This window comes from Strix uralensis, chromosome 36 (assembly GCF_047716275.1).
Source record: "Strix uralensis isolate ZFMK-TIS-50842 chromosome 36, bStrUra1, whole genome shotgun sequence".
Lineage (NCBI taxonomy): Eukaryota > Metazoa > Chordata > Aves > Strigiformes > Strigidae > Strix > Strix uralensis.
The window spans coordinates 1223779-1244603 of NC_134007.1; the positions used below are offsets into that span (position 1 = coordinate 1223779).

At 56.2% G+C, this 20825-nt stretch overlaps 1 pseudogene; it reads left to right on the forward strand.

Annotated features, from left to right (window-relative positions):
* Nucleotides 1-18996, forward strand: part of LOC141937026 (scavenger receptor cysteine-rich type 1 protein M130-like) — a 115514-nt pseudogene extending 96518 nt beyond the window's left edge.
* The last annotated feature ends 1829 nt before the right edge of the window (nt 18997-20825 follow it).

Here is a 20825-nt window from a genome sequence, read left to right on the forward strand (position 1 = left end):
TGATGTTCCCAATTTCTTCCAGCATGTTCCCGAGCTTAGCAAAATAAAGATAAGCAGAGCAATAAACAAACCCGTGACCAGCACAAGAGCTTGTCGCTTAATAACTGCTATAGCTATAGCACAATTAATATAAAACTGCCGTTGTCGTGCCCCACGTTGGGTGCCAAAATAGACTGTGGTGGTTTGACCTTGGCTAAATGCCAGGTACCCACCAAGTCGCTCTATCACTTCCCCCCCTTCCCCTTTTTTCTCAACAGGGCAAAGAGGGGAAAGAAAATAAGATAGGAAAAAAAAACCCCAACCCTTGTGGGTAAAACAAAAGCAGTTTAATATAAGCAAAGCAAAGCAAAGGTCCATGCGTGGAAGCAAAAAAAAAAAAAAACAGATTTATTCTCTACTTCCCATGAACAGGCGATGTCAGGCCTTCTCAGGACGCAGGGCTCCAATACACGTAGGGGTTGCCTCGGAGGACCAAGGGTGACCCCACCCCCTTCCTCCTTTCTCCCACCTTTATACTGAGCAGACGTCAGATGGTCTGGAATATCCCTTTGGTCAGTTCGGGTCAGCTGTCCTGGTTGTGTCCCCTCCCAAGATCTTGCCCACCCCGTCCCACTGTGGGGGGGGGGAAATGTCAGAAAGAGCCTTGGTGCTGTGTGAGCACCACTCAGCAGTAGCCACACCACCAGTGTGCTATCAACACCCTGCCAGCTCCCAACATAAAACACAGCACCATGAGGGCTGCTACAGGGGAAAACCAATTCCAGCTCAGCCAGACCCAGTACCAATGGATGAAATCCTTATAGCAGCAGAAACACAGGAGATCATGGAAAACCCTCTTGGTTTAACCAAAGACTCACTATCTCAAATGGGGTTGCAAATAGCACCTGAAAAGGTACAGAGATCATCACCGTGGCAGTACCCGGGGTGGAGAATTTGTGAACAGACCATTGTCCTGCAACAAGTTAAACTTAAAACTGATGTTAAGACTTTAAATGATTTGCGGAAACTGTTGGGAGCCATAAATTGGATACGGCCGTTGTTGGGCCTAACTAATGATGATCTGCATAGCTTGTTTGATATTTTGCAAGGAATCCTTCACTGACATCACCCAGAGGACTTACAGAGAAAGCGAAACAAGATCTCCACCGTGTAGCTAACGCCATGTCAGAAACACGAGCATCGCGATGTGTGCCCGGCCATCTGTATCAACCGATATTATTTAACCCTCCAGGGCAGCCCTATGCTCTGCTGTTTCAGTAGGTTGAAACACTTAGTGACCCTCTTGTTATTGTTGAATGGATTTTTTTGTTTTGTTTTTTGTTTTGTGACACCAAATGCACAAGACAGTCACTACTCATCCAGAAATGTTTGCCAAACTGATCATGAAAGGTAGGCAGTGCCTGCTATCACTTGCTGGTCAGCAACCTGTGTGTATCCTTGTTCCGGTTACTATGCACATGTTACATGGCTAATACAAATGTCTTTGGGCAAGCTCGGCTTTCACATGCATTTTTTCCACCAAAACGCCAGGCCAATACAAAACCAGTTTTCTTTATCAAGGCGTCAGGCTAAAGACATCATCGCCACTTGCCCTGAGTGCCAGAAGGACTCCCTCTCTTCAACAGCTAGTGTTGTCAACCCTCGGGGACTCACCTCAGAATTATGGCAATCTGATGTCACTCACTTTGCTGCATTTGGAACGTTAAAATATGTACCTGTGTCTGTTGATACCTTTTCTGGAGCAGTGTTTGCTTCCTGCCATACAGTGGGCAGTCAAGCATCTGACCGGCATTCCCCACTCACCGACCAGACAGGCCATTGTGGAGCGTACGCATGGCACGCTAAAGCATCTATTGCAACAACAAGAAGGGGAGATGGAGGGGATCAATCTACACCTCACGAAAGGCTAAATAAGGCATTATATGCCATGAACTTTTTAAACATTTCCCCTGTCTCACAGGTGCCACCAATATTGCGTCACTTCTCGTCACAGATACCAGACCAACAAGAAGTCCAGGGCAAAGCTCAAGTGTTAGCAAAAAACCTGGAGAGTGGTAACTGGGAAGGACCAGATCCTTTAATAACCTGGGGAAGAGGTTATGCTTGTGTCTCCACAGGTCACGGTCCCCGGTGGTTACCGGCAAGGTGCGTGCGACCATACCTGAAGTGTGAGAGGCAGCTTTTGGTGGACACTCAGGAGCCAGCTGTGGGTGCTGTGGATGCCCCTGTGCCGACAGTTTGCGGTCTCTTCGACTGATCATTTAAGCAGAATGGATGGGTAATGCTTGCTGCTGCAACGGGACAAAATACACTATCTCTGTCCTTAATTATCACACTACGGTGGCCAACTCTTTTAAGAGAAAATGAATAACAGTAATCGCAACTCCTTAATGACATATATAGGCTTGCTAGACACTAGTGAAAGATGTAGCTTAGACAAAATGTAGTTATTAATAAGGATGAAATGCTATAAGAATGTGTGTATTCAACTTTCTTTGTTTAGCAATATTGAGAATTAAGAACTCAAGTGTTTAACCTTATTAGAAACTCCCTTGGTTTCCCCCCTGAGTGGTGGCCAGGCTCTGGGTGGAACCCAACAGGAGGATGAGATCAGATGTTTCTGCTCAAAGAAAATTGCCAGTTATTTTGGCCTGTTGATTTAGAGGCTGGACCTGCTTGCAGCGATGTTGGATGCCTCACCTACGGATGGACGCATCGCGTAGGATTTCCGGTTTGCGAGGAAGGGCACTCTAAATTCTCGCTGCATCCAGGGTTCCCCAGTGATTGCGCATCTGAATGTTAGTACCCCATTAAGTAAGTGTGCTATTCTGTATCTTCCTTATTTTGTAATACTTAGTGAAAGTCTGTCCTACTCTTTTCAACTAGTAACTGTAACTGCTGTTTTGTTTTTAGCCTTTTGTAGAATTGTTTTAGGTATACTGTGTTTTTTGAAGTTTTTCTAAACCTTAATTGATAAAGCTCTGAAACAAGTCTTGCAGGTGCAGCTGTAAAACAAAGAAGGGGGAGATGTGGGAGGCATCGGCCTGTCAGCTCTGCACAGCCCCTGAGAAACAGCAAGGCTTTGATGAGAAACAGCCTTGGGAGAAAGATAAGAAACTGTTGAGCTGTGCCAAGGTGTCAGAGGAAAACAACGGAGAGCTGCAACACTGAGCTGTGGGAAAGTGCTGAGCTGTGAGAAGTTGCTACCGCGAGAACAGCGCGTGAACGAGAGGTGATTGGTCTGCACAGCGCGTGGTAGAGGGGTCTGATGCTGATAGGAGAAAAGGTTGAGAGCTGTCTAATTGCTGATTTGTTAATTATGAAGTAAGAGCTTTGGCGAGAGCATAAGTACATACTATTGGAAAAATAAACGGCTTTGCTTGTTATAACTCTCATAGAGTTGAGCAGGTCCGATATCCTCCTGCAAGAGTCACGTAGTCTTGAAGCCAGCGGAGGCCAGGAAAGTTCTTAGGTCAGGCACAAACCCTGGAGCTCTGACGCCACGTTGGCCCGTTACCTGAGCACCGTTCCAAGGAGCAGTTTTCCCTCACCCCGTGCCCTCCTTGTGCTTATTTGGGTCCCTGCCCCAGAACACGCCAGGAGCACGGGCACCACCGGCACTGGAGGTGAGACAGGAGCGATGCCCCGCCCACCGCTGCCAGCAGAAGTCCCGCCCCATCCCAGCCGCCTCAGGGGCCATTTGCCCAGCAAGTCCCTGCCCTCCACTAGTCACGGGCTTTGTTGGGATTGGCTGCAAGGGCCGCTGCTCTCCCCACCCCACCCTTCTGGTTTACCCAAAGTACATCTGACGCAGAAGGCCCTTCCCTTACACACCCAGGGGCTGCCATTTTGTTCTGGCCGCCAACTGGGAGGGCTGCCATTTTATGGATGGCTGCTGCCATTTTATGGGAGTGAGCCACCTGGGTCTTAAAGATCGTACTGCTCTGTGATTGGCTGACGGCCATCGCTTTACAGCATCACCCCCCCCATTCTCAGGGAATCCTATGACTGGCGGCAAGAGGAGCCTCCCCTCCTAGCGCACCCAGAGGCAAGTCAGCAAAGGAAGCCGCTGTCATTACGTACAGGGAGCCGCTGCTTTGGACAGTCTCATTCCCCACATGTTTTCATACTGCATTGTGATTGGGTGGCAGCCATGTTTTGACACCCTCATACCCATGTGTTCCTATGTAGCCCTGCGATTGGCTGCCTGCCTGCTTTGGACAAGGGAGTGCTCAGATATAAATAAGTATATTTTATACAGTATTTATGGTCAGATAAAGCATTTTAAATATATATACCTCTATACACATATACATGTGTATATATTTATATATGTGCATAAACATTTATAAAGCCAGAGAAATTAAATCTATATAACAATTACCACATAGGTGTAGAATGGATAAAACCAGCTTTCATAAGAGCTAAGGGAATGAACAATTAGAGTTGAAATGTGAACAGGCAGAAAAGTCAATGGCTGAGTGGAGGTCCCCTACTTTACCAGGCTGCAGAAGTCCAGACATGTCTGGGCTGGGGGAACCTCAAGAAGGTGGGGAGGACACAGACAAGCTGGAACATGCCCCACGGCTATGGCCCCTCCCAGGACACCACTAAGGTCCCTCAGCACCATCCCTGTAACATCCAAAGAAGAGCCTGATCCTGCCAGCTGGACTGGAAGGCCCCCAGCAGCCCAGCCCTGCCAGACAGCCAGGCAGGGTAGACTGGGGCAGACTCTGAGCTCTTCTTGGTGCTGCAAGGCACAGGCAACACTGTCTGCAAATGGGGAAAACCAGGACAAAATGCCAACTTCAGAAGAATATGTGCATGGGGACAATAGTGTAAAGACCCAGAGGGGATCCCCATAAAGACCGTGTGAGCCAGAGGAACTCGTCAGTTTGCCCATGAACCACAAACTGGATTTTGAGGTGCCAAACAGAGGGGTAGGGTGCTGGTGGGGAACTCCTTTTCCACATGGCTGTGGGGGGTCAGCTACCTGTAAGACCACTGTGGGGTGCAGGCTGGTGCTACATAAATTTCCTTGTCCTTAGGTTGATAACCTGACTGAATGTTTCTAAAGGCTCTGCCTGACTGAGTGAGGGGAGAAGTCAGGCGTGTGCTGGGACTTGTCCAGGTCCGACTGAGCCACACCAGCCAAACCCAGTGTGCTGTGCATGTGTCATGTCAAGGGATGGGGAAGGGGGTGGTGGTGGTGGATGATGTATTGAATACAGTAGGAGCTGAGCAGGATGCACATGGCATGGAATAAGGGGTGGGGATTGCACTGGGTCTGACTGGGATGGAGTTAATTTTTTTCTCAGCAGCCTCTATGGTGCTGTGCTTTGCCTTGGTGGCCAAACCAGCTTTGATAACACCCCAACATCGTAGCTGTTGCTGAGCAGTGCTTGCAGAGCTTCAAGGCCTTCTCGCTTTCTCCCTCTGCGCTGACAAGCAGGAGGCTGGGGGTGGCAAGAGGCTGGGATGGGACAAAGCCAGGACAGCTGACCCCAACTGACCAAATCAATACACCACACCATATGACGTCGTGATCAGCAATAAAATTGGGGGAGTGAGGGGTGTTCTTCAAAATATCCTTTGCTCAGAGTCTGGCCAGGCATCAATCTCCTGCTCTGAGTGATTGCTGCTCTGCTTACTCGACTGTTTTTATCTCAACCCAGGAGATGTTTTCCCTCACTTTTCTCCTTCGAGTTTCCTCCCCCATCCCGCTGCTAGGGAGTGAGCAAGTGACTGGGTGGGGGTTGCCATATCGGGTTATGCCACCACACAAGCACACAGCAACTAGGTTGGTATGTGCTTGTGAGGTCACTTGTGCCTTCTTATCTTTTAGGTGAGCAGATAACAAGTGGAGGGAAGCGTGGTGGTCAGGTCACTGGTATCTGAGAGCTGATAGGCAAGAGGGAGACAAATGCATTGGGTATGTACTTGTGATGTCAGAGAATCACAGAATCACAGAATCATCTTGGTTGGAAAAAACCTTGAAGATCATCCAGTCCAACCATTAACCTCACACTGACAGTTCCCAACTACACCATATCCTAAGCGCTATGTCAATGCAACTCTTAAACACCTGCAGGGATGGGGAATCCACCACTGACCTGAGCAGCCTATTCCAACGCCCAACAACCCCTTCGGGAAAGAAATACTTCCTAAGAGCCAGTCTGACCCTGCCCTGGCACAGCTTGAGGCCATTCCCTCTTGTCCTGGCACTTGTTCCTTGGTTCAAGAGACTCATCCCCCCTCTCTGTACCCTCCTTTCAGGGAGTTGCAGAGGGCGATGAGGTCTCCCCTCAGCCTCCTCTTCTCCACACTAAACCCCTCCAGTTCCCTCAGCCGCTCCCCATCAGACCTGTGCTCCAGACCCTTCACCAGCTTCGTTGCCCTTCTCTGGACACGCTCAAGTCATTCAATGTCCTTTTTGTAGGGAGGGGCCAAAAACTGAACACAGTAATCGAGGTGCGGCCTCACCAGTGCCAAGTCCAGGGTTAAGATTCCTTCCCTGTCCCTGCTGGCCACACTATTTCTGACACAAGCCAGGATGCCACTGGCCTTCTTGGCCACCTGGGCACACTGCTGGCTCATGTTCAGCCAGCTATCAGTCAACACCCCCAGGTCCCTCTCTGACTGGCAGCTCTCCAACCACACCTCCCCAAGCCTGTAGCACTGCTGGGTGTTGTTGTGGCCAAAGTACAGAACGCATTATTTGGCCTTATTGAAACTCCTCCAGTTGGCCTTAGCCCAGCGATGCAGCCTGTCCAGATCTCTCTGCAGAGCCTCCCTACCCTTGTGCCAATCAACACTCCTGTCCAACTTGGTGTCACTCTTCGCTGAATAGCTGTTTAGCCAGGACCAGGTGCATGACCTCTACAGGTGCATGTGAGGTCACCAGAGGCCGAGTACGTCAACAGCAAGAATATGGCAAATGGGTGTATATGTACTTGTGAGGTCACTGGTGCCTGAGTAGCTGACAGGGCAGGAGCAGGCATCTGGCATTGTACTGGTTTTGGCTGGGATAGGATTAACTTTGTATTTAATGAAATAGTGAGCGAGGGACTGTGTGGTGCTGAGCTGCTGGCTGGGGTTAAACCACAAGTATGTGTAGGTTGTTTTGAGGTCACTGTTGACTGAGTAGCTGATAGGGCAGGAGCAGGCCCATGGCTGTGTTTGAGCTTATGATGTCACTGGTGCCTGAGCAGCTGATAGGCCAGGATCTGGCACACAGCAACTAGGTTGGTATGTGCTTGTGAGGCTACTGGTGCCTGAGTATATCACAGGCTGGGAGCTGGCACATGGCTTGTGTAAGTGCTTGTGAGATTGCTGGTGCCTGAGTAGCTGATAGACTGAGCGCATGCACATGACTTGTGTCAGAGCTTGTGAGGCCATTTGTGCCTTCTTATCTCATAGGCGAGCAGATAACAAGTGGAGGGATGCGTGGTGGTCAGGTCACTGGTGTCTGAGTAGCCGATAGGCAAGAGGGAGACAAATGCATTGGGAATGTACTTGTGATGTCACTCTTGGCTGAATAGCTGATTGGCCAGGACCAGGTGCATGGCCTCTACAGGGGCATGTGAGGTCACCAGAGGCCAAATAGGTCAACAGCAAGAACATGGTAAATGGGTGTATATGTACTTGTGATGTCACTGGTGCCTGAGTAGCTGACAGGGCAGGAGCAGGCATCTGGCATTGTACTGGTTTTGGCTGGTGTAGAATTAACTTTGTATTTAGTGAAATAGTGAGCGAGGGACTGTGTGGGGCTGAGCTGCTGGCTGGGGTTAAACCATGACAAGTACATGTAGGTTGTTTTGAGGTCACTGTTGCCTGAGTAGCTGATAGGGTAGAAGCTGGCCCATGGCTTGTGTCTGTGCTAATGAGGTCACTCACGCCTCAGTAGCTCGTAGGCCCATGGCATGTGTAGGTGCTTATAATGTCCCTGCTGCCTGAGCAGCTGATAGGGTAGGAGCAGGCCCATAGTTTGTGTCGGTGGGTTTGAGGTCATTGGTGTCTGAACAGCCGATAGGCCAGCAGCAGGACAATATCAGAGGTAGATGCTATGGCATCACCTGTGGCTGAGTAGCAGATAGGGCAGGAGCATGCCCATGGCTGTGTGTGAGCTTATGATGTCACTGGTGCCTGAGCAGCTGATAGGGCAGGATCTGGCCCATAGCTTGTGTAGGTGCTTCTGATGTCACCTAATGATCTTTAGACCGTGTCCAAATATGGCTTTTTGGAAGAACCATTGCCAGCAGAAGTCCATACACCACACACACGTGTGACAGTGTGACTCATGCACACACAACAGTGGCAGCAGGAGGGTGTGAGGTCACTGTCAGTGTAACTCACGAGCACACAGTGGTGGCCATAGGACGGTGCGAGGTCACATCACCAATGGCACCCCGTGGCCGTGGGGCTCAGCGCAGAGCAGCCGTGTGCATCAGAGGGGCATCGCAGCGGCTGCGAGGCTGAAGGAGCAGCCCCAGCAGCCCTGGCTGGAGCTGTCAGGGTGGAGATGGCTCAGGGGCACCACAGGGATGTGCCTGGGCTCTGCGCCAGGAGGAAACCACAGACTTCCTGCCCGGGCTCTGCGGGGGGAGCACAGGGAGCGCTGCGAGGTCACGTGGGCTGTGGTTTGTGCACCTGCAGCCTGCAGCTCCTGAGCCACCCGTGGGGAATAACGGCCCCTCGGTGACATGCTGAGAGTCAGGGATATGTCTGAGCTCTGTGTCTGCTGCCAGGACAGGGCCATGTCCCAGCTCCAGCTCCATCTCATTGGAAGGGACCTTCCGTGGGGCTCTCCAGGGAGGGACGGGTGAGTCAGCGCTCCTGGGATGGGGCTCTGGCCTGGGATAAGGCCCCTTCCCAGCTGCTGCTCCCAGCACAGAGGGGTCTGATGCAGAGGCAGGGGCTGTTCCCTTCCCTTCCTGACACAGCGCCCGGTGCAGTCCCAGCCCTGTGGTTCCCATGGCATGGGCATGGCTGGACACTCGCAGTTTGGGCTCTTGGTTGTGCCCAGTATAGGAGATGCTCAGTGCTCCTGGTCCACACAGCAGGGTTCAAGGCATGTAAAACCCATTTCCCCCACTACAACTGACCCTGTCCTGTGACGCCCCACCGCCACAGTGACGTGACACCTGCAGCGGAGCCATCCCTCATATATGGTCATGAATGGCACTGGAGAAGTTCATTGGAGGGCTGGGCTGTGTCGGAGGGGAGATAGGTCCCGATAATGTCTAAAAAGGGGCTGCTGCTTTGATTGGCTCCTCCTGTAGCTGGGCTGGCATCAGCAGAGATATATTGCCCTCCCGTCGTCATTGTCCCCACGAGTCCCCAGGAGCTGTGGCAGGGAGTGTGGTGCAGCAGGGATGTGCGGACAGGGCAGGAGGCTCAGGATGGGCACAGAGGGACTCCTGTCCCCTCAGATGCTGTGGCTGCTCCTCTGGATACAGCTGTGCAGGGGTAAGTGCCATCTCCCTTGTCCCACAGCACAGGGCCAACAGGTACCAGCGTGGTCATTGGGATCTGTCAGGGAATGGGGATTCTTTGCAGGTGCCACTGAGACGAGGGGCAGAAGGTGCTCAAGTCCCTGGACCCTGTGCCCACCTGGGTGGGAGAGAGTATCATCTCCTTCTCCAGGCTTCCACCGTCTAGGGCAGCCTGTGCCTGGCTGGATTCATAGACACCCTGTCCTGGGGGACCCTTTAGGGACTCCCTGTTCCCTAGCACTGAGGTGGTCCAGTGGGTGATGGCAGCACCCAGAGATCCCCCCAGGGCACTGCCAAGCTCTTGGGTGCCCCAAAGGGATTTGTGTACTGCTCCCTGCCCCCGTGCTCCAGGGGAGCCCTGACCCCACAGGAACAGTTTTTATCCCACTGAGAGAACGGGAACGGTGCATCTACCGTGGAGGAACATTCTGCCTGGGGGACACGGCCCAGTGCAGGGACTGGGCTGACACCGGGGTGAGGAGGGGATGTAGGTGCAGGGACCTTCTGGATTGTCTCAGTGGGAACACGGAAAGCCCTGGGCATGGGGGTAGGTGTGGATTGTGGTGGGGCAGGCAGTTTGCATGGGAAGCTGCAGGCCTGGGCACATGGGGCTGTTCAGGGGGTGCTGGGGAAGAGCAGGTGCCCAGCCCTGTGCAGGTGGCCATAAGCAGCAGGGCAATAGCCATTGGGCTGTGAGAAGATGCCTTGTGTGGTGGGATGGCAAATGACTCAGCAGGGCCAGAGCTGGGCACGCCCAGCCTTGTTCAGCCCCTGAGGATAGAAGGAACCCCTGAAGTGCCCTGGGGACTAGCCTGGAGGGGAGTGGGCTCCCACCCTGGTACCTCTGACTCTACCCTGGCAGGGAGTTCCTTGAGAGCGACAGTGCTGGGGCTTGGTGTTCTCCTGACCCAGTTCGTGTTGGTCTTTGAAGGTGTTGTGGAGGTGAGGCTGGCAGATGGCGGCAGTCGCTGCGCTGGGAGAGTGGAGGTGAAACACCAGGGCCAGTGGGGGACAGTGTGCAGTGTCTCTTGGGACATGACTGATGCAGCAGTGGTTTGTAAGCAGCTGGGCTGTGGGTCTGCTGTTGGAGCTCCTCAGTACGGACACTTTGGGAAAGGATCTGGCCCAACTTGGATGAATAATGTTGGGTGTAAAGGCACCGAATCTGCCCTGTCTGACTGCAGACACAGCGGATGGCGTAAACATAACTGCATTTATGCCCGTGATGCTGGAGTGATGTGTTCAGGTAAGGGACAACCTATTCCCCACATCTGGGGCTGGGATGGTGGAAGGGATCCGGCTGTGCCCTCAGAGAGCAACAAGCGGGTGCTGGAGCACAGCACAATGTGGCCGGTCACACTGCCAAGCTTGGACTGTCATTGCTGATGTCCCCAGTCCCTGGGGAAAGCCCAGAGGGAGCCTACCCCAGGGTGAACTAACCCTGCCACAGGGTCTCAGCCCCCTTCAGTCAGTGTCTTGGGCTGCAGATTAACCTTCTATCCCTGCCCCATTTTGATCACTGGTATCCACTGGTCTCCACCCATTCTGCCAGTTCCCAGCCAGCCATGCTGAGGGTCCTGTGCTGGAGAAACCTGCAGGGAACTTTCATGGAACACCACACCTTGGAGGAACGGCATGAGATGGATGGTCCCTGTGGCTCATCCTCCCTCACAGGCATGAGTACCTCAACTGAATCGAAAGGCTTTTCAGAGAGCATGAGCGTGGGGCCCTGGGCAGAGGAGCAGGCTGGCACACAGCCCTTCGCCTCCTGTCCCCAGGGCTCGGCTGTGTGATCCGGCACTGTGAGGCCTCGGAGCTTGGCAGCTGCTTGACCCTGGCCGCTCCCTACTGCATCACCGTGTGCCCAGGTGGGCACTAGGACATCCCTGGGGCTGTGACAGCCCTTCAGGGACACGGCCCCATGCAGGCAGTGCTGCCCTGCTGCCCAACCCTTCCTGCCTGCCCACAGCTCCCCACACTGCCCCATGTAACAGGGTCTTTGGCAACACACTGACTCTCATCTGTGCCTGCTGTTACCCTCCGAGCCAGCGTGAACCCAGGGGCATGTGCAGGTCCCCTGCCCCTCTGCCTGACTGTCATTTTGGGATCTGTGCACTCTGGGCAGAGTCCTGTGTCCCTGGCTGACGACACCCTCTCAGAACAGCCATTGGATGGGTCTGGGCAGGCACCACCCGTGGTAACATCTGCACCGTTTCTATGCTCTGTGAAATCTCCCTGCTAACAGGAACCTCCCAAAATCCCATAACACGCCTGGGAGCGGGTTCTATTTACATCTGCATCAAGGTGATGGCCCCACCTCGTCCCATGCTCTGCAGGGATTGAGCAGGCTGCAGCAGTCATTATCATCTGGGTCATTTCTCCTGGACCTGAACTGCGCACACATCTGCGGTGCTGGGGGGACCATGCCAGGCAGCACAGGGCACCTTGCGCAGCAGCAGTTTGTCTAAGCGGTGCCTGGTGCTGCGACAGACACATACCCTTGAGGGCTGTGATTGTGTAGTGAAGGGGTGCAAGGGGTCCTGGATGTGTTTGTGTCACCAACACTCCGTCAGCAGCTTCCTCTGGGATGTGCAATGGGTGAACTGGTCACGGCTTGCTCAGAGGTGATGTGGGATGTGGGCATGTAACTGCCAGAGGGCTCTGGGAACTCCCAACTGGTTTGGGTTTTTTCCAGGATTTGTCCGTCTGGTAGAAGGGAAGAGCCACTGCTCAGGACGTGTGCAGATCCATGACAGGGGCCAGTGGAAAACTGTCTGTGCTTCCCACTTTGGTCCCAAAGCTGCTGACGTGCTCTGCAGGGAGTTGCAGTGCGGCACAGCCCTGCCTGTCCCTGGAGGAAGTCCCTTTGGAGAAGGGGTGGGTCCCATCTGGGATGGAGAGCTGCAGTGTGTGGGGAATGAATCCCTCCTCGCCTCCTGCCCCAGGGGGTCCCCCAGGGACCAGCCCTGCACCCACGCAAACAGCGCTGTTGTCACCTGCACAAGTAAGGACTCAGGGAGGGGTGTTGAATACTGGGGCTGCGCTGCTGCTTGGGGAACTGAGCAAGGACCCTGCTGGGCCGGGTATGAGGACAGGAGGGGTGGATGGAGTTGTCTGCAGCATGAAAATACTGCAGGAGGAAAACAAGGGCATGTTGTCCCTCTGGCCTCTCTGCCAGCTACAGAGAGTACAAGAGCACCAATGGCCCCTCTTTCGTCCTCCTCTCTCCCCAGAGTACACAGGGTTCAGGCTGGTGAATGGCAGCACAGTGTGTGCAGGGAGGGTGGAGGTCCAGGTGCTGGGGACGTGGGGGACCCTCTGTGCGTCCCGCTGGGATCTCTCGGATGCCCACATTCTCTGTCAGCAACTCAACTGCGGGTTTGCTGAGTCCATTCCTGGAGGAGAGCATTTTGGGAGAGAGACTGGCCCTGTCTGGAGAGACTCATTCCACTGTGACGGGACTGAAGCCCACCTGCAGCAGTGCCCAGTGACCACCCTGGGGGCCTCACCGTGCTCCCAAGGGAACACTGCTGCTGTCATTTGCTCAGGTGAGTGCCAGAAGAATGCTGCGTTCAATTCATTTGTCATTTGTGTACAACATGGCCACCCAGAGCAGGGCTCCCGTGGCCATACCAGGCTGACTTTCTCCCTGGAGAAACCCTGCCTTCCCCAGGAGCCATCTGGAGGTTTTTCCCTGCTCAGAGTGAGCACTCCACTTTGGGACAGCTGAGGACTGAACGGAGGCAGGCATCTGGCCCTAGGGCAGTTGCTTAGGCCCCAGCACCACCACCAGGTCTGGGCTCCTCTGTTCTCATACTGTATAAGGAGCCCAGGACAGGGCTGCAGGGCTCTGTCCCATCCCTCTGGCTGCAGACACCCACATCCCATCCCCACAGAGAGCCCTGCAGAGCCTCATCCCACCACCCAGCAGGAGCTGCCTGGGTGCACCCAGCAGCAACAGACCTGGGTGTGAGCTGCAGAGAGGGCCCAGGCTTTACCCTCGCTTCTCCTCAGCACAAGGCTCAATCTTGTCCAGTTTGGTGGGGAAATCCCCCCTCGCCCCCCTCCCTGAAGGTGCCATGCTCCCGGTGCCGCCCATGGCCGTGGCATCTCTGCTCTCCCCAGGCTCAGCCAGCTTTGGATCCCTGCGGCTGGTGGGCGGAGGGAGCCGCTGCGACGGACGAGTGGAGATCTTCCAGGATGGGGCATGGGGCAGAGTCCTGGATGACCAGTGGGACGTGCAGGAGGCCAGCGTGGTGTGCCGGCAGCTGCGGTGTGGGGAGGCCGGGACAGCCTACAACCCCCCAAAGCCTGAGCGAGGGACAGGCCCCGTGGGGCTGCGAGGGGTGCAGTGCGCAGGGCATGAGGCCAACCTGAGTCTCTGCAACACCTCCCTGCCTGAGAGCGTGCTGGCGGCAGGGGTTGTGGAGGATGTGGGAGTCATTTGTGGGGGTGAGTGGCACTGTGCAGGCTCCCCAGGTGATGGTCTGTGCAGGCAGACAGTCCCTGGCAGCAACTGGGGTTTGTACCCACTGCAGGGAGTCGGTGGCTCCGGCTGGTGAACGGGGCCGGGCGCTGCGCAGGGAGAGTGGAGATCTACTACCAGGGCATGTGGGGGACTGTCTGCGATGATGGCTGGGACCTGTCTGATGCTGCCGTCGTCTGCCACCAGCTGGGCTGTGGAGGGGCAGTGGAGGCAGCCGGCTCTGCTCGGTTCGGGGAAGGCTCCGGGCAGATCTGGCTGGACGGTGTGAACTGCTCCGGGGCCGAGGCTGCTCTCTGGGACTGCCCGGCTGGGCCCTGGGGGCAGCACGACTGCGGGCACAAAGAGGATGCGGGAGTCATCTGCTCAGGTCTGTGCCAGGAGCTGTGGTGGGAGCCTGGTTCCTGGGGAGGCCAGGACGTGGGGAGAGCCGGGCATGGCTGAGGCTGTCCCTGGCTGCCCCTGAGCTCCTGCCCGAGCACATCCTGTGGACACGCATACATGGGCACCCTCAGTCACACTGCGGGTCCTGGGGACCTCAGCCATCCCCGAGGGTTAGTGGGAAGGGCAGGGGTGTCTGTCCATCAGGGACTTCTCTCTGCCCCTGGGTGCCAAGGGGACATGTTGGCCCTTCCCTTGCCTGGCTGAGGGCCTGGGGGTGCTGAGGTGTCCTAGCTCCCACAGCCCCAGGGCAGCCTGTTCCCCCTTTGGGGTCTTTTCCTCCCAGAGTTCGTGGCCCTGAGGCTGGAGAACAGTGACGGCTGCTCTGGACGCCTGCAGGTTTTCTACAACGGGACATGGGGGAGCGTTTGCTCCAACTCGATGACTCTCAACACGGTGATGCTGGTGTGCAAGGAGCTGGGCTGTGGGGATGGAGGATCCCTGGAAAGACGCCAGTCCTCTGGTAGGGTGTCTGGCCCTGCCTGGCTGGATCGCGTGCAGTGTGGGGAGAGAACCAGCTCCTTCTGGCAGTGTCCCTCCACTCCCTGGAACCCACAGTCATGCCAAGACCTGCGAGAGGAGACCGACATCACCTGCAACGGTAACTCTGATCCTCCCAGGTACTCATGTCACTCCAGATTCTGCTCCCCATTGGCCACAGCCAAGCACAGATAAAGAGCTTGGAGGGGCTTTTCCTTTCCATGTCAGACCCTTCTGCTGCCAGTGGCACAAACATGATCATGGCCACACACGTCCAGCAGCAGTTGCAACCCAGGTTGTCAGCAGCGCCTGGGGGAGGCAGAGGCATCTCCAGGTGAGGTCTCAGAAGAGACCAGACAGGTTTCAGAAGAGCCTCCCTTCCACAGACAAGCTACTGCTGCGCTGTGAACCAGGGAGCTCTTGGGGCTGAGCACTCGGGGTCCCCCCACAGTCCTGTGCGTGTCCCCTGGATGACCGTAGTTCAATTGCTGCCATGACCAAGATGGTACAGGGAAGCACCAGCAGAGCTCAGCCCCATTCTCGTCTGCATGATCCCCCAAACCAGCCCCTTCACCACAATGTTTCCTTCTTCAGGGGGACGCCCAGAAATGCCCCTGACCCCGTTGGCCCCATGCCCCAACTCCACAAGCTGTACAGGTAAGTATTTGCCCCTCTGTGTCTGGCAGGGCTCTGCCTGCTGTCCTGGTGCCATGGGAGGTCTTTGCCTTCTCCAGCCAGGGAGAAGATTCGTGCCATGGGCGGTGAGGACGGGTGCTCGGGCAGAGTGGAGGTCTGGCACCGTGGCTCCTGGGGGACGGTGTGTGACGACTCCTGGGACATGCAGGATGCCGAGGTGGCATGCAGGCAGCTGGGCTGTGGCCGTGCAGTGTCTGCCTTGCGTGAGGCTGCATTTGGGATGGGGATGGGCCCCATCTGGCTGGAGCAGGTGGAGTGCCAGGGGACGGAGTTATCCCTGCAGGACTGCTGGGCCCGGCCTGGGGACCGCGGTGCTTGCCAGCATAAGGAAGACGCTGCCGTGCGCTGCTCAGGTGAGTGACAGGGCTGGAACCCCTTGGTCAGGCATTGGCAGGGAGCTGGGGAAGACCTTCAGTGCACGAGGTCCTGACATGGCCCCCGACATCTCATGAGCAAGAATGTTCCTGCAGAGTGCAGGAGGCTGGTGCCAGTCAGGGAGCAGCCTCGTTGAACTGGATGTCCTTTGGCCACTGCCCGTGGGGCCCTGCAGACCCATGGCTATCGCCAGGCTGCCTGTGCCATCCTGCCTGCTTCCCAGAGCAGAGGTTCTGGGCCCAGGCCTGGCCTCTCTTTTGGGCACTACAGGAGGGGCAATTTGGGTTGGATGTGTCAGGGACATCTACAGACACCCCCATGGTGTGCTGGGGAGGAGGGTCCCCGCTCCCCGCATACCCAGTGTCTCAGCCCTGCTCTCTTTTTCCTCCTCTGCAGCTACACCCAGGATGGCAACATACCCACCCCAAGCAGGTAAGTTGTCCTCCCTCTGGGGCTGGGTATCCCCAGGGACAGGCTGTGACTCACAGATGGATGGAAGGGGCTCCTCGCTGGGGTGTGAAACTCTCTGGAGGAGACACTGGAGTGGTGTGAGGGTGTGAGGGAGAGTTGTCATTACGTCAGCAGGGTGGAAGCTTCCCCACATTCACCCCTGGGGCCATCCAGCCCCTGCTGCCTTGTGTGATGGGGTCAGGACTGGTGCTGCCTCCACCTCTCCCAGGCCTGGTTGCTGCCCCTTCCATTTTGTCTCCCCTGCAGTTCCCACCCGAGGCCGTCAGACCAGCAGCGGGAGAGTCTCAGTGCCCGTCATCATCTGCATCATCCTGGGGGCCCTTCTCTGCCTTCTCCTGGCCCTCTTGGCTGGGCAAGTGCTGAGCACCAGGGCTGCGCGCAGAGGTGGGTCCTTCCCCAGAGGTCCCAGGGGGAGATACCTCCTGGAAGGACGGTGTGGTGCTGCAGGGGGGTGTCAGCGAGGGTCGTCAGTGAGAGGCACAGGCAGAGGTGGGGGGATGAGACAGTATGCTGCCACCTTCACATGTGCTGCCCCACTGAGTGCCTGTCCGTGGGCCACCAGCAGCAAGGACTGGAGAGAGCCCAGAGGTGGGGGGAGCTAGCGATGGGGTGAGGAGAGAAATGGCAGAGTGGGGACGGCCAAGGCTGACAGTGCGCTACGTAGTGCTGGATGGGGCTCTGGGGAAAGGGAGATGCTAGGAGGAGTGCGGGGCAGGAGGGTCCATCACCGTGGTGTCAGGTCCCAAGCCTGTCCCTCAGCACAGGCCTGCCCACCCCCAGGACAGGGGCCCTATTATGGACCCATGGGGCAGACAGGGGCAAGCTCCAGGTGCAGAGGAAGTGTGGGAGCTGCTCCAGGGTGAGATAAGGGGGGCATGATCCAGGTGCCAGAGGGGCATGAGCACTGTCTTCAAAGGGATGATGCGAGGGTGACGCTGCCCCAGAGGTTCTCCACAGTGATGTTGCCCTCCCAGGGGATGTGGCAGCCGTGCCTGGGCAGCACAGTGGGGCTGTGCTCTCAGAGCAGTCCTGGGCTGGCCCAAGGAACTGGTTTGGGGGATCACAGTGTGATCCCATGGCCCCTCTGCCTGTCCCTGTGCCAGCCCTGCTTCTGTCCCCAGGCTCCAGAAGAGCTCAGGAGCCCTTCCTCGAGGCTGTGTATGAGGAGATTGGTTACAACTCAGCTTTGGAGAAGCAGGCCAGGTTTGGTCACTCAGGTGGGTGTGGGTCCTCCCTGGAGGCACATCTGCAGGACCCTTTCCCCTGGCGTCAACCCAGAGCTGATCCCCTGATGCACCCCCAGTCCATGGTCCCTCTGGTGCTTGGAGCATGGGGTCTGTGGGGAGAGCATCCAGGTCCTGGGCCCAAGAGAGAAGCTTTCTACCAGTCATCCCTGACTGTCTCAGCTGGACAGCCCCTCTCTTGCCCCTGCACCCCATGTGGCACCCGAGGAGTGAGGGAAGGGGCTGTCCTAGGGCAACTCTGAAGCAAATTTGGGACAGGGTTTTCCCGGGGGAGAAGGGTGAATTCCCAGCCCTCCTCCCCATGCAGCCCCAGCTCTGTGGGTCCCTCTTCCCCAGCAGCGCTGACCATGAGCCAGGTCAGTGAAGCTTGCTCCATAACACCCACTGTGCTTCTCTCCAGGCTCTTCTTCAGAGCAATCCCTGACCCAGCTGCAGCCCTACCCTGGGTTCAGCGAGGAGGAGGATGGTCTGGGATCAGCACCAGGTAATGGAGGCAGGAAGGGGTTGATCTCCCTGCAGACACGTGATGGACAGAGGAGTCACTGAGTGTCACCATTGGAGATGGGGAGGACATGGCCGTCTCCCGTAGTGCTGCCAACCCAGTGTCTCAGCCCTGTGTCCCTGCGCATGCACTCGTCCTGTGCTCTGCAGGACGTATCTTCTCTCTGTCACCAGCTCCCCTCTCCTTTCAGATGTCCTTGTCCTGCCCAGAGATCACCCAGAAGATGGCTACGATGATGCCAGAGAGGTTTCTGATCCGGGGGAGGGAGAGTGGGAAATGCCCAGGATGCCAGAGGAGGGAGCAGGCCCCAGGGATGCACCCAGAGGTGAGAGGGAAAGACAGCACTGCCTGTTCCTAGGGTGACATCCCTGGTGCACCCCAAGTCACTACTGTACTGAGGCCCAAACCTCCTGGGAAGGGGGAACCTACCCCAGGAGTTTTCCTTGAAAGGCCTGGAGGTGGGAGAAGGAGCTGAATGTGGTGAGGAGCAGGGAGGATGATGGGGTACAGACACCAAGGGGTGAACTGAAATGTCCACCCTTGCTGCTTGCAGGGGTCACCCCATGCTCCCAGAGAAGTGCCGAGGTCCCTGGAGCTGAAGGAGACACCTCGTCCCTGTCCCCAGGGAGCATGGGCTATGATGATGCTGAAGAGGTGTCTGTGGCACATCCCCATGAGAACACAACAACTGTGACACTGTAGCTTGGTGCACAACAGTCCCTGAGCCCCAGGCCAGGAGAGCCCATCCCTGCCCTGCAGCTGGGTGCAGCCGGGAGGGAGGAGAGGTCTGTGCAGCTGGGAGAGCTGTGAGCACCACGGAACTGACTCCCTTGACCCATGGGCAGGAGAAATTGCCTGGAGTTTCCATATTTGTATTCCCATTTTTATGCTGTGGATCTTTCTTCTTATTAAAAGTCTCTGGGGGCTTTGACCCAGAGCATCTCCTTGCCTGCCAGGTGTCAGGGCATCATCCTGAGGCTGGTCAGGGGAGCAGAGAACAAAGACACAGTGGTAGGGAAGGGCTGTGTCTCAGGGACAGCAGACTCAGGGTCAGGCTGTTGGGCTGCGAGAGCCCATGGCCCCTGGGGAATAATCTTAGTGACAGAAATATTTCCATCCTGCTGGCCACAGGCAGTTTCTAGTCAAAATGTGTCTCTGATAGGTCCCTTGATGTACCCCAGTGGGAGCACCCATTTCCTCACCTGAGGGTTCCAGCTGCTCTTTCGTCCACGCCCTGCCTCAGCCATGCTGGTCCCACAGTGCAGAGGCCATGACAGAGCTGCCATGTCAGGGGAAGCCCTGGGCTTTTGGCTCATAGAAGTGAGCCTAAGGTGACCACAGGGCCCTGAACACCCCAGCTAGACCAGGGGGGATTGTGGCCCGCGGACCTCCTCCCCCAGTGATTAGGAGGCAGCTCTGCTCCAGAGTACCCCAGCACAGAGTGCAGAGCCACTTTCTGGACACATGGGGCTGGGATTCCCTCTCCTCATGCTCTGCCAGGACCCGTCTCCATGGGCTGTTCCTGCTGCTTTGCAGACCTGTGGCATCCCTGGGCCCCCCTCCTCCTGCTCCTGGTCGAGCTCCTGGCCTGGGGAAGGGCCCATCCAGGCAGCTGCTCATGTGGGCACATTTCCATGGCAGTGGAGATTTTGTGTCCCTCCACTAAAACAGGTGCTTCTGAGAGCTGAGCCAGGGTCCCTCTCCCTCAGCTGGGGTTTTACCTGCCCCAGTGCCCATGGGCAGAGAATCCTCTCATGCAGGAGCCAGGCCGGAAGAAGGGTTTGACACCTGCGCAGGACCTGGCGCCCAAACTGACAAACTGCCCTCCCTGCTCCTGCTGATGGGTCTCCACACCCTGCCAGCTCTTCTCCAACAGGCTTCTCTGCCACGGGCTGGAATGTGCATTGGGTGCCTGTGGCAGGATTCCCTGTGGGGAGCAGCTGCAGCTCTGCAGCCCTGCAAACAGCAGGATCTGGCCCTGGAGCAGAAGCGGGGAGGAGGCAGATGTTGGCAACATCCTCTCCTATTGCAGTGTTGCCCCATTCCCTGCTGGGAGCTCCTCCACCCCTGGGGTGACCCTGGTGGGAGCTGGGGGGAGCTGAGGTTCACACATCCCTCTGCCCCACACCCGGAAGCCTTCTTGCTGGCAGCCCCCATGGGAGACCAGAGTTCCCAGGGCAAGACCCCCATGCTGATGGGTGACATACATGGGCATTGCAAACACAGCCTCCATCCCCTGCAAAACTCCCACTGGGATAAGCTCCAGCCCTGTGTCTCAGAGAAATAAGGTCTAAAAGTGAAGTAAAGAGGAAGAGGGGAGTGTAATCTTCTGGACACAGGATGGTGGACACCTATGGGCAGTATGGACTCAAGGTGCCCCAAGCGGGGACTGGGGAGAAGAGCCCAGTGCCTGTTCCATGCCACCTCCCTGCCAAGTCTGCCCTCCCACAGGTATATCTCTCCCTTACTCTGGCAGCTGGTAGAGGTTTGCCTCTTCCTTCTTGGAGAAAGAAGCCCCAGGCATGGGTATGCTGGAGGGGGCAACACCCCTGAGCAGAAGGAACCTGTTTCATGGCATTTGGGGACCTGAACAGTCTGGCCCTGATGGATGGGTCCATTCTCTGCAGCCAAGCAAGATT